Source organism: Sus scrofa, chromosome 8 (assembly GCF_054392235.1).
Source record: "Sus scrofa isolate SSC_HxYL_T2T_F1_AM1 chromosome 8, Sscrofa_HxYL_maternal_Yorkshire_Landrace_v2.0, whole genome shotgun sequence".
Taxonomy (NCBI): Eukaryota; Metazoa; Chordata; class Mammalia; order Artiodactyla; family Suidae; genus Sus; species Sus scrofa.
In genome coordinates, this window is record NC_139390.1 from 123,083,679 (window position 1) to 123,097,882 (window position 14,204).

The 14,204-nt window shown below is 37.0% G+C and overlaps 1 long non-coding RNA gene across 3 annotated transcripts in view; it reads left to right on the forward strand.

The window, feature by feature from the left end:
- Positions 1-14,204, forward strand: part of LOC110262179 (uncharacterized) — a 132,732-nt gene that overhangs the window by 54,350 nt on the left and 64,178 nt on the right. For all 3 annotated transcript variants that reach the window (XR_014813284.1, XR_014813285.1, XR_002346847.2), the window contains exon 4: positions 9,151-9,405. This is a non-coding gene — a long non-coding RNA (uncharacterized LOC110262179). The remainder of the gene's footprint in view (positions 1-9,150; positions 9,406-14,204) is intronic.

A 14,204-nucleotide genomic window follows, 5' to 3' on the forward strand; every position in this document is an offset into this window, starting at 1 on the left:
AGCCCGACCCTCAGGACTTCTGATCCAGCAACTTGGGAGCAGACCTCATCCCTGCTCACCAAAGGCATTGGGCACATGCAGTCTACATAAGGACATTCCCACATAAGAATACCTCTTTAAGATGACAATAGGAAAGTGTTTCACCTAAATTCAGAGAAAGTTGAGTAAAATGAAAAGGCAGACAAGCTACTTTCCACTGAAAGAGCAAAACTCCTGAAAAGGCAAATAATGAAACAAAAATAAACAATTTACCAAAGAATTCAAAATATTGGCAATAAAAATGCCACTTGAATTAGGGAAGAGCATTGCTCTAAACATAATTCATTTAAAAAAGGAACTAGAGGAGTTCCCATCATGGCTCAGTGGTTAACGAATCCGACTAGGAACCATGAGGTTGCGGGTTCAATCCTTGGCCTTGCTCAGTGGGTTAAGGATCCAGCATTGCCGTGAGCTGTGGTGTAGGTTACAGACACAGCTCAGATCCCATGTTGCTGTCGCCCTGGTGTAGGCTGGCCGCTACAGCTCCGTTTTGACCCCTAGCCTGGGAACCTCCATATGCTGCAGGTATAGCCCTAGAAAAGGCAAAAAGACACACACACACAAAAAGGAACTAGAAAATATAAGGAAGATTCAATCCAAACAAAGTAATTTAATGTCTAAAATAAAAAATACTCTAGAAACAGTGGATAGCAAAATAAATGACACAGGAAAACACATAAGTGACCTGGAAGATAGAATAATGGAAATCACCCAATCAAAACAATAGACAAAAATGAAAAAACAAAAAGCCCAAAAAACCTTAAGTACAACATATGAGGTCTCTGGGATAACATCAAAAATGCTAACATTAGTATTATAGGGTTTCTAGAAAGAGAAGAGAGAGACAAAGTGGTCAAAAATTTATTTGAATAAATTATGCCTAAAAATTTCCCAAACCTAAAGAAGGAATCAGCTATCCAGGTACAGGAAGCACAGAGTCTCAAACAAGATGAACCAAAACAGACTCACACCAAGACATATCATACATAATTAAAATGGCAAAAGTTAAAGAGAAAACTCTAGGGAGTTCTTCCTGTGGTTCAGCAGGTTATGAACCCTACTAGCACCCATGAGGATAAGGGTTCAATCCCTGGCCTTGCTCAGTGGGTTAAGGATCCAGAGTTGCTCTGAGCTGTTTTGTAGGTTGCTACAGCTCCAGTTCGACCCCCAAGCTGGGCACTTCCATATCCCGCAGGTGAGGCTCTAGAGGAAAAAAAAAAAAAAAAAAGAAAGAAAGAAAGAAAAAAAAGAGAGAGACAATTTTAAAGTCAGCAAGAGAAAAACAGAGTCATATACAAGGGAATGCCCAGAATCCTGTCAGCTAAATACTCTGCAGAAATTTTGCTGGGCAGAAGGGAGTGGCATGATATATTCAAAGTACTGAATGGAAACAGTGCTGCAACCCAGGATGTTCTACCCTGTAAGACTTTCATTAGGAATAAAAGGATAAAGAACTCAGACAAGCAAAAACTAAGAGTTCATCAATACTAAATCTACTCTTAAATAAATGTTAAAGCATACTTTCCAAGTGGAAAACAAGTAAGAATCTATAGGAGAGGGAAATGCCAAATAGGAAAGGCATATATATAGTAAGGATTGAAGATTATTCAAGTAAGCCAGTAGGAAGATTAAAAGACAAAAAAATTTTAAAGCAATTATAAATACAATAAAGAGTAAAGAGATAAGATTGAGGATGTAATCAAAACATCAAAAACACAAACTATGGGAAAGGAGATCAAAAAATGTAAATGTTTCAGAATGTATTTTAATTTTAATGACTATCAGTTTAAATCAAGTAAATACAATTATGGGTCAACATATATGAACCCAAGGTAGCAGCAAATCAAAAACCCACAATAGATACACAAAAACAAAAAAGAAAGGAGCTCAAGAATACTGTTAAAGGAAATCATTAAACCACAAAGGGAGAAACAAAAAGAAAAAGAAATGAACAGACAAAACTTCAAACACAACCTGCAAACAAGTAATAAATTGACAATAAGTACATACCTATCAATAATTACTTTAAATATCAATGAACTAAATGCTCAGATGAAAAGACATATGGTGGTTGATTAGATTTAAAAAACAAGACCTTCAATATACTGTTTGTGAGAAACTCACTTCTGGGCTAAAGACACATACAGATTGAAAGTAATACGGTGGAAGAAGATACTTCATACAAATGGAAATGACAAGAGAGTAGGAGTAGCAATAGTCATTTCAACAAAATATAATTTTTAAAGAAGGCTATAACACATGACCAAGGAGGGTATTATATAATGATAAAGCAACCAATATAAGAAGAGGATATTACATTCATTCCCACTGACATCAATGGACAGATCATCCAGACAGAAAATCAATAAGGCAAGAGTGGTCTTAAATAGCACAATAGGCCAGTTGGATTTAATAGGTATCTCCTTAAAAGCAGAAGAATACACATGCTTTTCAAACATACATGGAAGGTTCTTTAGGATAGAACACATACTAGGCTACCAAAAAAACCTCAGCAAGGAGGGTGAACATTATGTCAAGAACTTTTTTCTGACCTTAGCTGTAGGAAACTAGAAATTGACTACAGAAAGAAAAAGGCAAAGGAACAAACATGCAGAGACTAGAAAACATGGTACTAAAAAACAGATGAATCAATGATGAAATCAAAGAGGAAATCAGAAACTTCAAGACAAAGGAAAATGGAAATACAACTTTCCAAAATCTATGGGATGTAGCAAAAGTAGTTCTATGGGGAAGTTCATAGTGATACAGGCTTTCCTCAAGACACAAGAACAATTTCAAATGAACAACCTATCCTACCACCTAAAAGAATCAGAGAAAGAAGAACAAAGCTCAGAGTCAGTAAAAGGAAGGAAGTAAGAAAGATCAGAGAGGAAATAAATAAAACAGAGATAAAAAAAAACAATAGAAAAGATCAATGAAACCAAGTGTTGGTCTTTTTGAAAAGATAAACAAAACTGATAAACCTTTAGCCAGGCTCATCAGGAAGAAAAGAGAGAGGACCCAAATAAACAAAATAGGAAGTTAAAAAGGGGTATAACAATTGATACCACAGACATACAAAAAAAAAATCATAAGAGAATACTGTAAAGAGTTCTATGACAACAAATTAGGCAACCTAGAAGAAATGGATAAATTTCTAGAAACATACAGCATGCCAAGGCTGAGTCAAGAAGAAACAGACAATTTGAACAGACTGATCATTAGAAGTTAAGCTGAATTTGTAATTAAAAAAAATCCCAGGAAATAAAAGTTCAAGACTAGATGGCTTCACGCAAGAAGTCTACAAAATATACATACAAAGAAGAATTTAAAACTACCCTTCTCAAATTATTTCAAAAAATTGAAGGGAAGGGAGCACTCTCAAATTCATTCTATAAGGTCACCATTACCCTGATAACAAAACCAGACAAAAAACCACACACACAAAAATTACAGCCAACATATTTAATGAATGTTGACACAAAAATTCTAAACAAAATATTAGCCAAACCAAATTCAACATGTATAAAAAGGATCATATACCATGAACAATTTGGATTTATTCCAGGGTCACAAGGATGGTTTAACATTCACAAATCAATCAATGTGATGTACCACACTAAGAAAAGGAAGGATAAAAATCACATGAGCACCTTAACAGACTCAGAAAAAGCATTTCAATTCATGATACTCATAAAGGTGGGTATAGAGGGAATATATCCCAACATAATATAGGCCATTTATGGCAAACTCATAGTCAACATAATACTCAACCTGTAAAAAGCTGAAAGCCTTTCTGCTAAATTCAGGAACAAGCCAAGGATGCCCACTCTTGCTGCTTCTATTTAAGATAGTATTGGGAGTCCTAGTCACAGCAAAAAAAGAATTTGGTGTCCAAATTGGAAGGGAAGAGGTAAAATGTCACTGTTTGCAGATGACATGATACTTTACATGGGGTACCCTAAGGTCTCCTCCCTAAAACTGTTAGAACAAAAAACCTCAGCAAGGTTTCAGGATATACGATTAATATAGAGAAATACATTGTATCTCTATATGTTAACAATGAAATAGCAGAAAGAGAAAGTAAAAAAAAAAAAAAAAACAAAACTATTTAAAATCACATCAAAAGAACAAAATACCCAAGAATAAACCTAACCAAGGATGTGAAGGACCTATATTCAGAAAATTATGAAACACAAATGAAGGAAATTGAAAATGACACAAACAAATGGAAATATATCCCATGCTCTTGGATTGGAAAGATTTATATTGTTTAAAATAGTGATATTACTCAAAGCAATCTACAAAATTGAATGCACTCCCTATCAAAATACCATGACATTTTTCACGTAATTAGAAAAGATTAGCCTAAAATTTATATGGGGCCACGAAAGACCCAGAATTGCCAAAGTAATCTTGAGACAAAAGATCAAAACTGGAGGTATCACATTCTCAGACTTCAGACTATATTAGAAAGCTATAGTCATCAAAGTAGTGTGGTATTGGCACAAAAAAGAGACACATAGATCAGTGGAACAGAATAGAGAGTCCAGAAATACACCTACACACCTATGGTCAGTTAAATTATAACAAAGAAGTAAGAATATAAAATGGAGAAAGACTTTTCAATAAGTGGTGCTGGAAAAACTGGACAGTCACATGTAAAACAATGAGGTAGAACATTCCCTTACACCATATAAAAAGATAAACTCAAAATGGTTTAAAGAATTAAATGTAAGAATGGACACCATAAAACTCCTAGAGGAGAACATAGGCAGAACAGTCTTTGACATAAATCATAGCAACATTTTTAAAAAATCTTTCTCCTGATGCAAAAGAAATAAAAGCAAAAATAAATCAGATGGGGAGTTCCCGTCGTGGCGCAGTGGTTAACGAATCCGACTAGGAACCATGAGGTTGAGGGTTCGGTCCCTGCCCTTGCTCAGTGGGTTAACGATCCGGCGTTGCCGTGAGCTGTGGTGTAGGTTGCAGACGCGGCTCGGATCCCGAGTTGCTGTGGCTCTGGTGTAGGCCCGTGGCTACAGCTCCGATTGGACCCCTAGCCTGGGAACCTCCATATGCCGCGGGAGCGGCCCAAGAAATAGCAAAAAGACAATAAATAAATAAATAAATAAATAAACAGATGGAACATAATTAAATCTTAGACATTTTACACAACAAAAGACAAAAGAACAACAAAAATACAACCTATGGAATGGGAGAAAATCTTTGCAAATGGTGCTACCAACAAGGGATTAATATTCAAAATATATAAATAGTTCAAACAACTCAGTATCAAAAACAGGAACAACTTAATCAAAACATGGGCAGAAGACCTGAATAAACATTTTCTCCCCAAAGGAGACATTCAGATGGCTAACAGGCCCATGAAAATATACTTACCATGACTATTTACTAGAGGAATGTAAATCAAATCTACAACGAGATATCATCTCATAACCTGTCAGAATGGCTATTATTAAAAAGTTTACGAATAATAAATGGTGGAGAGGATGCAGAGAAAAGAGAACCCTTGTACACTGTTGTTACCAATGTAAATTGGTGCAGCCACTATGGAAACAGAATGGAGGTTCTCAATAACTAAAAACAGGAGTTCATGTTACGGCTCAGCAGTAATGAACCCGACCATTATTCATGAGGATGTGGGTTCGATCTCCGCCCTTGCTTGGTGGGTTAAGGACGTTACTGTGAGCTGTGATATATATGGGTCACAGATGCAGCTTGGATCCCGCACTGTTGTGGCTGTGGCTGTGGCATAGACTGGTAGCTGCAGCTCCAATTTGACCACTAGCCGGGGAAATTCCATCACTGCAGATGGCCATTAAAAGTAAAAAAAAAATGGAAAAATTAAAAAAAAAATTAAAAAATTAAAATAGAGCTACCATATGATTCAGCAATTCCACTCTTGGAAAAACCAAAAGCACTAATTCGAAAAGATGCATGCACTCCAGTGTTCATAACAGCACCACTTATAATAGCCAAGACATGGACGTAACCCAAATGCTGTACACCCGAAATTAATATACAATATAACATTGTATTGTCTCTCTTTCCCTTTTTTCATGAATGTATGCAATCCACGCATCTAGTAGTATGCTGGAAAACTCTTTTAAAAAGTCTTGATTCATATCATTTGCCGATTTCCATGTAAGTATTTACACAATGACTGATTTCAAGCTACCAAGGAGCTAACACTTGGACTGTGAAATTCCTAACCATATAATCATCTGCCCTCTCAAGCTTTTAAGAAATTGACCCAGCACACCAATATTTTAAAGAATTAATTTCCAAGGATGTCTGTTATAGCCTCAGAATTTTGTTCACAAACATTGAAAGGAGAAATTTGTCATTTCCAGATTCTGTATAAGTGAACTATTTTGAGTAATACTCTATGAATCAATGTTTTCTATTTTTCCCAACTCCTTTTTTTTTTTTTTTTTGTCTCTTGTCCTTTTAGGGCCGCACCCACGGCATATGGAGGTTCCCAGGCTAGGGGTCTAACGGGAGCTACAGCTGCCGGCCTATGCCACAGCCACAGCAACGTCAGATCCAAGCCACGTCTGCGACCTACACCATAGTTCATGGCAACACCGGATCCCCAATCCACTGAGTGAGGCCAGGGATCAAACCCGCAACCTCATGGTTCCTAGTTGGATTTGTTTCTGCTGCACCATGACGGGAACTCCCCAACTCTTTCTGCTATTTGAATAATTCTACCTTCCAGTTTACAAAAAAATGAAGAATGCATTTTTATGTTACCCAATTCATCTATTTCCTAGAAAGCCTTATTAGAGTCTTGGACTTATAACTTAATGTTTAGAAACTGTTGTTCTGGCTCTTAATAGTTACTAGCTTGGTAGTTGTGGGCAAGTCACTAATCAAGGAAAATCAATATCTCAAAGGACAACTAACTGTAAGGTATGTCAAAGGATGTTACAAATTGTGCATAGTTAAACACATGGCATGTTCTTACTGTCTCAAGAATCAATATTGTGACTAATTCCATATCCTCTTGTATATGGGGTGGTGGTAGATGGATGGTAATGGATTTTTACTGTCATAGCATTTAAATGAAGGAAGAGATCATTAAGTTTAGGACAGTTTGGAGAGAAGCTGAGGCTTAAGACAACAGTTTGGATAGAAAGAAAAGAGTGGAGAGGGCATCCTAGGAGAAGAGGTATATAAATAAAGTAATACAAAATGAAATAAAATCAGTAATTTTCAGGGGGAGCATTTATTCAGTACACATTCCTGGTCACCATATGCCAGTCAGTGTGCTTGGTGCTAACGCTATAAAGCAATGAAACAAAATTCTTGTATTCATAGGCTCTGAAATCAAGTAAGAGAAAAAGCACTAGATTGGAGAAGATGGTTTGGGAAAAGTACAAATTAAATTTTGTTGGGTCAGTTGAGGTAATTTGGTAGAAGAAGTTTATAATTATCAGATACATAAAAAAGTCACTGTAGAATTGTACGTGAAAATTAAAATGGCATTTTGCAACAATCAATTTAGTTGAGATATGTAGAACAGATCAGGAGATTGGAAACAGGGAGAGATAATAGTGAAATAACTTAGAAATAAAGAGAGCCTGAACTGCAATTGGTAATACTTGCTCCATGATTGTACGTGAAAAAGAAAAAGAAGGATAGGAGTTATTTATTTTTTATTTTTACTTTATTTGCTTTTTAGGGCCTCAAATGCGGCATATGGAAGTTCCCAGGCTGGGGTTGAATCAGAGGTACAGCTGCCAGCCTATACCACAGCCACAGCAATGGGGGATCCGAGCTGCATCTGCGACCTATACCACAGCTCACGACAATGCCGGATTCCCAACCCACTGGGAGGCCAGGGATGGAACCCACATCCTCATGGATTCTAGTCAGTTTCATTACCACTAAGCCACAACAGGAATTCCAGAATAGGAATTTTGGAATAGAAGCTGGCAAACTGTTCCAGGAAAAAGTCAGATAGTAAATACCTTTAACTTTGCAGGGGATACAGTTGCTGTTGCAACTGCTCAGTCTTGTCCTTGTCCTGTGAAAGCAGCCATAGACAGTACAAAAATGCTTTAGGGTATAGAGAAAATGACAATGGTCATTGCTTAGGGGAGAGGATTATAACTTAAATTTTGGATATGCCAGATCTAGGTGATGAAGAGGAAATACAGGCAGAAGTATGGAAATTTAGGACTGGATTTTGAATGAGAGAGCAATCTTGGATTCAGATTTGAGTTCACTGTTAAAATAAGAAAGATGATGTATCTTTAGGATCAAACCAGGACCATGGAAAGCGAAGCAATTGGGTGCAAAGAACTGATTAAATAAGTAATAAAGGAACTAAGGAGATAAATTGGGGGCAATCTAGAGATTAGAAAGTGTGTGTGGCAAGGATGGGGATGGTGTTTCTGGAGGGATGGAGTGAAGAATATTGTTATAATAATGGCCCCCAGTGACCATTCCCTTGTGTCCAGGACCTTTGCAGATATATATATATTTGCTTTTTAGGGCTTCACTATGGCATCTGGAAGTTCCCAGGTTAGGGGTCGAATTGGAGCTACATCTGCAAACTACACCACAGCTCACAGCAATGCTGGATTCTTAGCCCACTGAGCAAGGCCAGGGATTGAACCCACATGCTCATGGATACTAGTTGGGTTCTTAACACACTCACCCACAAGGGGAACTCCCTTTTGCAATATATTATCGCTGTTCTTCTCATCAAGAATTAAAGTCTGTTTTTCTATCCCTTTGAGGGATAGACTTTTAAGGGATGACCTTGTAAATTGATTTGACCGGTAGAATGTGGTGAAGGTGACATTGTGTGAATTCTGGAACCCACAGGCCTTAAGACATCTTGCAGTTACAGTCTTGCCCTCTTGAAACCTTCAGACTGAAAAAGCCCAGGCTAGTCTGCTGAGAGATGAGAGGGTGCATGGAGGAGAACAATCAAAACAAACTACCAGAAGTGTGAGTGAAGCCATCCTGAGTTATCCAGCTCTGGTTAAGACATCACAGACAGCATCCAAGGCAGAGAGAAGGAGGCAGAGAAATACTGTGGTTTCTCTCATCCTTTATCCTCTTCTTCCTCAGGGGCTCTCCTCATCCCCTGCTCCCTCAAGTGCCCCATTTTGGCTAACCAAATGAAGCCAGCTGACAGCCACCTCCTGGAAAGACAGAAAGACGGTCTGCACAGGGAGCAGAACTGGGGAAACAAGCCCAGGATCAGCACAGCAGATAAACAAAGGACAGCAAGTGTGAAGTGGGGAAGAAAGCAGAGGGTTTAGCCCTGCTGTGGCCATGGAGACAGAAGAGGAATTGATAAAGAAGCAGAAATGGTCCAGCCAGGTAAGTTGGAGAAACAATAATGCTGGTCTTAAAAAATGAGACGATTATAAGGAAGAAAGAGAGGTCTGAATAAAATAATGGTGTAAAATAATGCAGAGACTTCAAAGAGCGTGACTGGTTAAAGAGACAATTTTACTTGGTGACATGTAATAATTTGTGACCCATGAATGACTTACAAGCGCTGATTAATTTTTCCATCCCCAATTGTGGCTTGAAAATCCTCAAAGTGTAAAAATGTCATAGGGGAATCATCATTAAAAATGAGAATGGCATCTATTTTGGCTTCTAGTATGTTTAAAAATTTCTTTATTTGGTAAGTTTATAAAAGATTTTTGAATGTAATATATCTCCATTACATAAACCATATAGAGATGCATAAAGATTAAGTTAATGATCTCTAATTTCATTTTTTGCTTTTTATTTTATTTATTTTTTGCTTTATTTATTTATTTATTTATTTTAAGGGCCACCCCTATGGCATATGGAAGTTCCCAGGCTAGGTAGGGGTTGAATTGGAACTGCAGCTGCTAGCCTACCCCATAGCCACAGAAACGCAGGATCTGAGCTCCACCTGCAAACCTACATCACAGCCCAGAGCAACGCCAGATCCTTAACACACTGAGGCCAGGTATCGAATCCTCATCCTCATGGATACTAGTCAGGTTTGTTACTGCTGAGCCACAAGAGGAGCTCCAATGATCTCTAATTTCTGCTTTAAAAATACCTAAATGATGATATGATTATTTTTATCTTCCAAAACTGAACATGTTGAGAGTCTTATAAGGTGTATTGAGTGGCCAGGCACACCAATATTGGATATAAGATAATGCTATTTATGATTTGGTCACCCAGTTGAATGCTTCTAGCCGTTATGCTGATTTTGAATACTGTAGAGCTAAAACTTCTTTTTTATTATTCTTAGGTACCTTTTAAATTTAATTTATACCCATGATAGGACTTTTGATAAAGACAAAAAAAATGAATACTGAAGTTAATATGAGTTAATTAAGAGTGTAAAAATGATAACTCTCTAATTTGCTTTAAGACAGGCTGCACAAAATTTGTTTCATTAATTTAACACAGTGCACCAAAATCTCTGTAGAACTTCCAAAACCAGTATAAAAAGAAAAAAGCTAATTTAGCTTTTTTAGTTACTGCAAATAAAGATAACCCATATCAGTACTGTGACATTTTGAAAGAAGTGCTGCCTTAGGTAATTTTGTCTGGTTATTTATTTATTTTATTTTTGGAATGATTTTTTTTTTGTCTTTTTAGGGCCACATCCATGGCATATAGAGGTTCCCAGGCTAGGGGTCGAATCAGAGCTATAGCTGCTGGCAGCCACAGCAACTCCAGGTCCTAGCTGCATTTGCAACCTACACCACAACTCATGGCGATGCTGGATCCTTAACCCACTGAGTGAGGCTAGGGATTGAAACTGTTTCCTCATGAATACTAGTCAGATTCATTTCCGCTAAGCCACGATGGGAACTCCAAAATTTTTTTTATTATAGTGGATTTACAATGTTCTGTCAATTTCTCCTGTATAGCAAAGTAACCCAGTCATACACACACACACACACACACACACACACACACACACACACACACACACACAATGTATATATACATATACATAGTTTTTTTCTCATATTATCTTCCATCATGTTCCATCACAAATGATTGGATATACCTCCCATGCTACATAGCAGCATCTCATTGCTTAGCCACTCTAAATGCAATATTTTGCATATAGTAACCCCAAACTCCCTGTCCATCCCACTCCTTCCATCTGCCTCTTGGCAGCCACATATCTGTTCTCTATGTCCAAGAGTTTGTTTCTGTTCTGTACATAGGTTCATTTGTGCCCTATTTTAGATTCCAGATATGTGATATCGTATGATATTTGTTCTTCTCTTTTTGACTTATTTCACTTAGTATGAGAATCTCTAGTTGCATCCATGTTGCTGCAAATGGCATTATTTTGTTATTTTTTATGACTGAGTAGTATTTCATTTTGTATATGTACCACATCTTCTTAATCCATTCATCTCTTGATGGACATTTAGGTTGTTTCATTTCCATGTCTTGGCTATTATGAATACTGCTGCAAAGAACATAGGGGTGCATTCCCTATTCAAACATTCCCTACAAACAAAAGTCCAGGGCTGGCTTCATGGGCAAATTCTACCACACATACAAAGAAGAACTTACACCCATCTCTATTAAATTTTCCAAAAGGTTGAAGAAGAAGGAACAATCCCAAATTCATTCTATGAGGCCGTCATTACCCTAATACCAAAACCAGACAAAGATACCACCAAAAAAGAAAATTATAGATTAATATCTTTGATGAGTATAGACACAAAAATTCTCAACAAAATTATTTATTTATTTATTTTCAATGGAAGTTCCCAGGGTAGGGGTTGAATTGGAGCTGCAAGTGTCAGCCTACACCATAGCCTCTCAACAAAATTTTAGCCAACTGAATTGAACAACATATAAAAAAAATCCAACAACATATAATCCAACAAACAAACAAACAAAAATCCAACAACAACAAAAAGATAATACACCATGACCAAGTGGGATTCATCCCAAGTTCACAAGGATGGTTCAACATATGCAAATCAATCAATGACAAAAGAAAAGCCAAAAATCACATGATTATCTCAGTGGATACAGAAAAAAGGATTTAACAAAATCCAACATCCATTCATGATAAAAAATTCTTACCGAAGTGGGTGTAGAGGGAACATACCTTAACATAATCAAAGCCATTTATGACAAACCCACAGCAAATGTAATACTCAATGGAGAAAAGCTGAAAGTCTTCCTGCTAAAATCTGGAACAAGACAAGGATGCCCACTTTCACCACTTTTATTCAAAATAGTATTGGAAGTCCTAGCCACAGCAATCAGACAAACCAAAGAAATAAAAAGGTGGAGTTCCCATCGTGGCTCAGTGGAAACGAATCTGACTAGTATCCATGAGGACAAAAATTCGATCCATGGCCTCACTGAGTAGGTTAAGGATCCGGTGTTGCTGTGAGCTGTGGTGTAGGTCACAGGCGGGTTCAGATCTGGCATTGCTGTGACTGTGGTGTAGGCCGGTGGCTGTAGATCTGATTGGAACTCTAGCCTGGGAACCTCCATATGCTGCTGATGCAGCCCTAACAAGACCAAAAAAAAAAAAAAAAATTAAATTAAGAAAGTAGAAAGTATCCAAATTGAAAGAGAAGAGGTAAAATTGTCACTCTATGGTGATGACATGATACTATATATAGAAAACCCTAAGGACTCCACAGGAAAATAACTTGTGTGGAGTATTTGATCAATGAATTTAGCAAAGTAGCAGGATACAAGATTAATATTCAGAAATCAGTTACATTTGTGTATATTAACAATGAAATTATATAGAAAAGGAATATACAAATATCTGTTTTTTTAAAAACATGCAAATCCTATATGATACCATTTGTTTAAAATTATAAAAATTCGAATTTAAACTATAATGACAAAAAGAAAATCTGGTTTCCTAGGGCCAGATGTGGGGACAGATAACAGTGCAGAAGCATGAGGAAATTTGGGGGGATGATGGAAATATCTGTATCTTGATTTTGGAGGTAGTTACATTGTTAATAAACTGTATGTTTACAAAGGGGCATTGATTTGAATATAAATTAGATCACAACAGAGTAAAGCAAAAAGTATATATGGAAACATTATAAAAATAACTCAGTTTTTTTTTTTTAATGTTCAGTTAGATAATCGCCAATATTAGGTCACAAAAGCAGAGTTTTGTCTATAAGGGCCAGGACTGGGGTGAGACAGGTGAGGCAAACGGGGCACAAAGCTGAGAGAGGTGCTCACTGCCAGATGTGTGAAAGGGTCAGCCTGCCCTTGTATGTCTCTATTTTTTATTCCTCCTTAAATTTGGTGCCCTGAGTGCCTCACTTGACTTGCCCTTCTTGACAACTTAATAGAAATTAAATTTTTAGTTCCATCTTTTTCTGTTTGTTTTGGCCACGCCTGCAGCATGCAGAAGTGCCAAGGCCGGGGCTTGAACCCATGCCACAGCAGCGACCTGAGCCACAGGAGTGACAGTACCAGATCCTTAACCCGCTGAGCCAGCAGGGAACTCTTATTCCATCTTTTAATATACATTTGGTACCTAAACCAAATGTTATAAAAAATATTGCCATTTAATTTTATTTGTTGCTAAGTAAATTTAAAAAAATACTGGTGTGATTTGTTGGTTTGTGTGAGGACTGCTGCCTTTCACTTGTGGAAAACTTTCAGAAATTATCTTTTAGATTATTGCCCCTCTCTGTCTCATTTTCTCCTTCTGAAACACTGAAGGAATAGCTGTTGGAACTTGATCTGTTATTCACATTCTGTTGTCTCCTGCGCATATTCTCTGTCCCTTTGTCTCTTTGTCCTACATTCTGGATAAAACTTGCATTCTCTCTTCAGTTGTTTTTAACTTGTGTCCTATCATCTCCTTGAATGTCTAATTTGCACAATTAGTATTATTTTTTCAAATTCTATTTGTTTATCAAATGTGCTATAATTTTGACATCCTCTAGTATTTCTTTAAACAATTTAAAGAGACATTCTTTATATTTTAAACATTGATAATAAATATCACCAAAATGGCAAAGATTCAGTTTTTGCTCATTGACGTGTTTGATCCCAGGTCTAAGGATAGTCTGGCACAAAGCATGAAATTGGTATTTGCTTATATATTCATTACATATAATCTTTTCAGGTCAGATTCTGTTTTTTTTTTTTTTTTT